Raw genomic sequence first — 8,757 nt, 5'->3', positions numbered from 1 at the left:
ACCCCCTCCAGTTGCCCACGCTTGGCTAACTGAGTTAGGCAGAGACTAAGATTGTCACGGGCTAGCGTTACCCACTCGGCTTCCCTTAATCATGATGCATTTTTAGCCAGAGACAGGTAAGATGTCCCATGACAAGTACTCCTAAGACAGGACATGCACATGGCCAGGTGCATGATCCAATGACGGGCAAGGCTCGGTCAGAGGTGACACAACCTAAGACAGGCAAAAATGCATAAGATTAGAGGAAGGAGATAGCCATCTCTGCTTAGGGAGACACCTATGAGGTGGGTAACCCATGAAATAAAGTCAGTCTGGCCTTGAAATAAAAATAAAAAGGGGGATATGTGGGGACCTAAAAGCCCCACCTTGCATAGGTCCGAAAGGAAGTTACTGGGGGCGTGGCCTGGCTTGCTTTGAAAGTCTGAAGAATACTTCTGCACTGCTGAGGAGTGCATGATCAGTGCATGGCCATCATTAAGATACACCCTCGGTGGGGGGGAGGGAGCAGTTCCAGGTGCCTTTATAAGCTTTGGAACCCTTGCAATAAATGAGTCCCAGATTGACTAGGCCCCCCGTTGTGTCTGAGTGTCCCCGGGTAATGGGGGCAGCATGGGCTGGCGAACAGCGTGCTTACTCATCCCCAATCCTCACCTCACCTGGGGTCACGGGTTTGAGTCCCCAGCAATGTGGTGCTGTAACTCACAGTGCATCATGATACACACTAAAAAAATCCTGCAGTAATCAATTCCAATTAGGATGCCTCTCCATCAAATTAGGTTACCATATAAATAAATCCTCTAAAGAAGGGAGTGCATCAAAGGTAAATTAGACTGATCCTGTCAGGTTTGTATTCTGCAATTGCACTGTGGTAGTCTCTCCAATTTTTTAGACAACAAAAAGGGCACATTTTTTATTATTTTTATTTTATGTGTATGAGTGTATTGCCTGCATGTATGTGAGTGCACTCATGTTGTGCAATGACACAGAGGTCAGAAGAGGGCTTCGGATTCCCCTGGAACTGGAGTTAAGGACAGTTCGTAGCAGCCATGTGGGTGCTGGGAATAGAACCCGGGTCCTCTGCAGGAGCAAGCAGTGCTCTTAACCTCTGAACCATCTCTCCAGCTCCCAAAAGGGCACATTTTTAAAGTGTTCTATTTAGGAGATAGCAAAGTCAGTTATCAATTTTTAAGTGAACAGCTGTATTTGATTCTTTATTGTGTGTGTGTGTGTGTGTGTGTGTGTGTGTGTGTGTGTGTGTTCTGAAAACTTCAACTTCTGTTCTAATGCCCCAGAGGAAATAAGCATATTACTTACAGAGATGGGATCTTCTTTTTCTAATTTTGCCCCAAAGGGGAAGAAATTGCCAAGACCATTATTAAGCCAGTCAGTCTATGTACATTTCTTTCTAGTAACATGGTAGTGCAATTCTGCCTGCCCTTCTCAATAAAACACCTCTGTAGTTCAAATATATGGAGCATGCATAGTCCATGGGGTTCTACCAAAGCTTGGTTTCTCACTAGCTCCCCCCACCCCCATGAGTATTATGATAAAGGACACTGGCTTTCATCTTCTGGAATGTACAGATGGAGTACTCCCTCTCTTGAACACAAAAAGGAAAAAGCAGTTTTCTATCATTGGGGCAAAATACTATACATAATACACTTAAAAGGAAGGAAGGGTTACTGGGCTTTTGTCTCAGAGCTTTCTGTTTCTGGCCGCTCAGCTCTGGTGCTTTAGGCCTGTGATGATATAACATGGTAGAAGGGTGTGGCAGCTGCTTAACACATGGTGGCCAAAGAGAGCACCCCAGCATCCATTATCACTTTCAAGGGCACACCCTCAGCTACCTGACTTTCTTCCACTAAACCCCATTTCCTAAAAGCCCCAGCCCATGTCGTAGTGCCACGGGCTGGTGACCAAACTTTAAAAAAGTAACACAAATCTTGTTTGTATCATTTTTATTTATTTTTATGTCTATGAATGTTTTACCTGCATGTATTTAAGTACACCAGTATGTGCAATGTCCACAGAGGCAAGAAGAAGGGGAATTGGATCCCCTGGAACTGTAGTTATCTACAGCTGTTAGCTACAATGTGGCTGCTGGGATGCAAACTTGGGTCCTCTGCAAGAGCAGCCAGTGTTCTTAACTGCTGAGCCATCTCTCCAGCACCGATGACCAAACTTTGAACACCCAGGTCTGTGTAAGACATTTAACATCCAAACCAAACGAAAATCTAAATTTTTACAGTTATATAAATAAAAGAATAATATCTGTGTGTCACATTCAAGATTGTAGATTGTGTATTATTCTGCAGGGATGTATACCACACGAACAAAAGTAAATTTTAGTTTACTTATCATCTTAATGAATGCTCTTAGCTTGTTAGTGCATTCATTCAGATAACTTAATCATTTTTTTTCTTTTTTAATCTTGCTGAACAGTTAGCCAAATGTCCCAGTCTTCAGGAACACACTCATATCTTTGAAACAGAAAAGTATTGAAGAAATTAGAATCATATTATCTTCCATTTTACCAAAAAAAAAAAACACCACAAGAACTGTTTCAGTCAATTCCCTTACTGCCACACTAAAAACATTAATCTTCATACTAAGGCAGTCATACATTAAAACTCAGAATTACATCTCATTAGCCCTCTAGGAGAATTTATATTTTGATCTGTAATAGGCACAGATCAAAACAGGTGTCATGTCTCACATTCATTGATGTTTACTAAGTACTTACAAGATAACAGATGAGTGGTGGAGACACAAAGCTTAGTGAATAGTAATATATGCATTCTTCCTTGGTGTCTGAGGAGGCTGGTTAGTGGGGACATCCTGGGACATCAGGATCTTAGGGTACAACTTATACTAATCTTATACAAAGCACCAAAACTTTAATTACCCCAACTTCCTTAACACTGTAGCTCCTTGTGCTGGATAGCTTTAGTGTCAACTTGACATACCTGGGTTGAAGGAGCCTCAATTGGGGAATTTCCTCTATTGGACTGGCCTGTGGCCATGTCTGAGGGGCATCTTCTTGATGAGTGATGTGGGAGGGCCCAGCCTACTGTGGGTGGTGCCACCCCTGGCCAGGTGGGGCTGTGTTGTATAAAAAAGCAGGCTGAGCAGGGGTCAGGGGAGCAAGCCAGTAAGCAGTGTTCCTCCATGGCCTGTGCTCCAGCTCTTGCTTCCAGGTTCCTGCCCTGAGTTCCTACCTTGGGCTCCCTGATGAACTGCAACCTGGGAGTTGTAAGCTAAATAAACCCTTTCCTCCCCAAGTTAGTATTGGTCAGAGTGTTTTGTCACAGCAATGGAGAAACTAAGACACTCCTCTTTTGTTAAGAATAGTCTGACCCACTGAAGAACTCTCCTGCTAACGAAGGAAATGCTTGGCACATTCTATTTCTTGAAACAGTTGGCTCCCAAAGAAGTTTATCCCTGTAGCCACAGCTGACCTGGAACTCATTATGGAGACCAGGCTGGTCTCGATCTCATAGAGATCTGCCTGCCTCTGCCACCATGCCTAGCTCAGAACTTTATACTTTTATAAAGATAATTTACCTTGGGTAGCACCCAAATCCCTCAAATCCTACTCAAATATTTCTGGGAGTTTGCAAAAATGTACTTAGCATCTTTGTACTCATAAAGAAGCTGCCTAGCTGTAATCATTGCACAGCACCTAGCTTATATTTTCTCTCTTGCTCTGATTCCACTCTGCCTACAAAGTAAGCCTACAGGGCCCCTTTCTTACCTCTGTTTATGGTAGCCCTTTTGAGAATCTTGGTGCTTATGCCAAACGGACTATCTTTCAGGTCCTCTTCAGCTATCAGTTTTCCAGGCCAAGCTAGACTATGGTATACCATGGCCAGATGTCAACATCTCAGTGGCTTAGCATAGCAAAGTTTGTTTCCCAGTGCCATAAATCTAATAAAGATCTACATGATTTTACAACAATTGTTTCCATGTAACAACCCATCAATTTAGGCTGAGGAATAGTCCTTCCACTGTGTTCCAACTGTTTATCAGGAACACGAAGACTTCATAGTCAATTAAACACGGCTAAAAGAGATAAACTGCTCTTTGTTTCAGACTGTAAATGGCAAAGAATTAATCACCTTGCCCCCACATGACTGCCAGAGGACCCACTCAATTGGGAAGAGAAGAGATTTTTGGTGAATACTAATACCTACTTTACAGGCCACTACTGGTCCTAGGGAAGAGTGAAAGCATTGAAACTCTTTCAGACTGTTGCACCACTGTGTAGCCTAAATTTCAAATCAGTACTACTTATACCCAGACTTTCTCATAGTTCTAAGTTCCATAGTGGCTTCAGTACAGTCCAGTAGTGGAGAAAATGTTATATCCTCTCTCTGACTCTATGACAAGAGGGGAGAAGAGAAGAGAGAAAGGAAAGGAGGGGGAGCTGGTTGATAGACGATGGATGGATGATGATAATTTTCCCTCTCTCCATAGATGATGCACCAAAGGGGGCTTGGTTCCATTTTCTATTTACTCTGTGAATTATGAATTTCTATCACCTTGACCTAGTCGAAGTTCTATCTTAGATACAATCCTTGACTCTTATTGAGCTTCTTTTGGATACATAGGTATGTATTAATACATACATATGTATGTTTCTTATTCATTGCAAATTCACATATGCTGTCCCTCTTTTTCCCCATCCATTCTCACACAATTGTATTTGGCTTGTTCATTACTGTCTAATAAATTCATCATCTAGTGTGTGGAATTAAAAAATTTGTTCGTCACTAGATGGATGAACAAGTGGATAATGGATTGATAAATCTATGGATGAATGGGAGGATAAATATAGGTATATATGGGTGGATGGATGAAAGGATGGATGGATAGATACATAGAGATAGATGATAGATAGAGATATTGATGATAGATAATAGATAGATGATAGTGAGATAGATGATAGAGTATTACTTACTTTTCTGTTGCTGTGATAAAACACAAGCTGTGACAAACTTACAAAAGGAAGAGTTTATTTGGGCCTATGGTTCTAGAGGGATAAGAGTCCATCATGGTGGGGAGGCGTGGTTGGGAGGCATGGCAGCAGAGGCAGCTGAAGTAGAAAGCTGAGCACTCACATCTTCAAACATGGGCAGGAAGCAGAAAAACACAGTGGGGCAAGTTATAAACACTCAAAGCCTGCTGCCAGTGATGTGCTTCTCTAGCAAAGCTACACCTCCTAAAAGTTCCCCATCTCCCCAAATAGCACTACATATTGACCAAATGTTCAAATATTTGAGTGTATGGTGGACACTTATTCAAAGTACCAGATGGATGATTGATGACAGATAGATGATAGATAGATAGGTAGATAGATAGATAGATAGATAGATAGATAATAGATAGATAGATAGATAGATAGATAGATAGATAGATAGATAGATGATAGATAGACAGATAGACAGACAGACAGACAGATAGAGAGATAGATAGACAGATGGGACAACAGATAGATGAATGGTTCCCTCTCTCCCACAGATGATACAACAAAGGGAGCCTGGCTCTAATTTCCATTCACTCTATGAACTGTCACCATGATCATAACTGCAGTCCCTCTGTCTTAGATAAAATTTTTGCCTCTTTTTGGGGTGCTGGGGGCTTCCTTGAATAAAATAGATGATAGATAGATAGATGATAGATAGATAGATAGATAGATAGATAGATAGATGATAGACAGACAGATATATAGATGATAGATAGATAGGTAGATAGGTAGATAGATAGATGATAGATGATAGATAGATAGATAGATAGATAGATAGATAGATAGATAGATAGATAGATAGGTAGATAGGTAGATAAATAGATGATAGATGATAGATGATAGATAGATAAAAATAGAATGATGCCAATGCCAAAGTTTTTATTTAAGGGCTACCGTTCTACTTCTTGGATTTTTCCAGAGATTGCAAATTGAGGAATATGCACAGGAAAACAGTAACCAGATAGAAAATAAAATATTTTTCTTTACATAATTAGTACCCAGTTTTCTTGTAAAGCAGAGATCTTGATTAAAGCAAATATATTATGGAACTTAAGCCTGGGAACCTAAAGTTGGCTTCCAACACTTCCGTTCTGGGTAATAAAAAGTTTTTAAACAGACTAGATATAATTCATGCAAAGAGTATAAATACAGAGAATGCCCATGTCCTGTCCCAGAGTGCCACAGCTAGGGAAGAGCAGCATAGAGACTGCCCTGTGGCAAAAACGTGGCTTAGTATTGCTATTGCTGGAGCACTTGAGTAGCTCCACCTCCCTAGGAAAATAAGGAAACAGAAGTGTGGGAGTGGCACACAAGTGCCTCCTCACCCACAGGCTGCAGTAGAGATGGAAGGAGAGATTTATCTGTAAAGCCTTACACTGGGAACCACCCAAAAGTTCAGCAGCAGCAAATGGACAAACAGACTGAGGATTAGTCATACAATGACTACTAGTCAGACATGAAAGGGAATGGGCTATTGATACGCACAATGCTATGGATATAACTCAAAAAAGTTGGCTGAGTGAAAGAAGACAGAGTAAAAGAGTTTGTATTGTATGAAGTCATGGACGTAAAATTCCAGAAAATGCAAATTAAGCACTATAGTGACAGGGTGTAAATCAGTGTTATGTGGAGATGAGGATAATGGGGAGTGAGGAAAACTAAAGAACATTAAGGCTGAGCTGGGCATCGTGACACATACCTTTAATCCCAGCACTCCAGAGGCAGAGGCGAGATTTCTGTGAGATTGAGGCCAGCCTGGTCTACGTAGCAAGCTCTGAACCAGCTGGGGCTACAGAGGGACTCTGTCTCAACAAACAAAAAACAAACAAAAAGAATACATTAAGAAACTTTTAAAGACAAATGATATGTCCAATATCTTGATTGTAATGATGTTTTCATAAGTACATACACGGGTCAAAACTTACCAAAGTTTAGCCGGGCGTGGTGGTGCACACCCTTAATCCCAGCACTTGGGAGGCAGAGGCAGATGGATCTCTGTGAGTTGGAGGCCAGCCTAGTGTACATAGCAAGTTCCAGGCCAGCTGGGGCTACAGGGAGACCCTGTCTCAAAAAACAAACAACAACAACAACAAAAAAATCTTACAAAGTTTATATTTTACATGTGTGCAGTTTATTATAAATTAGTTATTTCTCATTAAGTTGTTGTTTAATAAGACATTTATATTAGTGGTTTTTGCACGAGCAAAACTGAAAAACCTTCCTTGCATCATTTCATGAAATTTCAAATGATTTGTTGAAAGCGCTCATAAAAGTATAAATTAACAGAGTGGAGATACCATGATTATATCTTGTTGCCGGTGTCCTGGGGCCCTCCGGGCAGGGGTAGAATCAGCGCGGAGTCACGACACAGACTCTGGGAGTCAGGTGAGAAGCAGGCTGTGTGAGCAGCTGCAGACTTGTTTATTGCGGATGTGGGGCTCCCTTATATCCCCCCTCCCGGTGTCCCATTGGCCCCAGTAGGCTTTCTCAGATCGTCTCTGATCCTCATTGGCCCTCTCAGTTGAGCCATCTTGCATCAGCCATCTCCATGTCCTTTGGCAGAATACAGGTTAGACTCAGCCGGATGTTTTTGGCGCATTTGCAGCACGCATGCACAGGTTGTTCAGGCCACACTTCCTCCTACAAAATCTGTTGGCTGTGTTTGGGGTCCGAGGAATTCCCCAAATTGACCACTCAGATACTGAGTCTCAGTAAACAGAAGTGCTTTATTGAAGCCAACTGGCTGGGGACACAGACAGATTTGGGAGCTGTACTGTGACCCTGAATAGTGAAAATGCAGGGCTTTTAAGTGGAAAACCCACAAAAACAACAAAGCAGGGGATATCCATAGAAACTATACACAGAATAACCAGGAATGGATTGGAACAATCTAGGGCTGATTTCCAGAGACTTTACCTATACAGCCATTGGCTGTCTTACCTGGGGCAGAAAGTTCTTTCTCTTCTGCCCCAGATTATTCCCATAGAGACCATACACAGATGTATCAAGTATACTGTCATTGGCTAGCTTACCTGGGGCAGAACATTCTATCTCTTCTGCCCCAGACCATTTCCATAGAAATCATAAACAGATGGCAGGAAAGAGTTTGAACAATGAAGGGGATTTCCAGAGTCAGGTGGAGGGCAGCTTTTTCTCAAAGGCCAGGGAGAGAGTCTGAGGGGCACTCTCTCTCAGTTGATTAATAGCTTTCTGGACATTTCTTTCATAAAAGGTCATATTTAGGATAAAAGAGGAAAGGTTTTAAGATCCACTGGATCAGATAATTTTTAATGCCCACTGTAACTATTACATTGTATGGTTATAAGATTCTATTAGTGAGGGATTTTGTAAATATTCTATCTTGTTTAATTGAAGTTGCTCTCAGTTGTAAAAGATCATGTTCTTAGCTTTTCGTAACAGCTTTATATGGAGACAAAAGCAAAGGAAACATATTAAAAGTATACTAGTCATAAGATACATTCCAATTTCAGGCATGTTTTAGCATACTCTTTGTAGCAATTATCTTAGCTAACTGTAGGAAAGAGTGAGCAGGGCCAGCTTTTATAAGTTCAAGGTGCCTGAGTGACGTTCTCAGCCTCTCAACCAGTCTCACGTATTCTCCTGAAAGAAGCAGCAATACAAACCTGATCACATGCGAGCAGCTGTCCCAGCCCCATAGTCTCCTTGTATGAGCTCTCATGTCTTCAGTCTTTCTTTTAGTCCAGATGAAT

This window comes from Nannospalax galili, unplaced genomic scaffold (assembly GCF_000622305.1).
Source record: "Nannospalax galili isolate Female #2095 unplaced genomic scaffold, S.galili_v1.0 scaffold125, whole genome shotgun sequence".
In the NCBI taxonomy this organism is placed as follows: Eukaryota; Metazoa; Chordata; class Mammalia; order Rodentia; family Spalacidae; genus Nannospalax; species Nannospalax galili.
The sequence above is the reverse complement of the archived record's forward strand: the minus strand, read 5'-3'. Positions refer to the sequence as shown.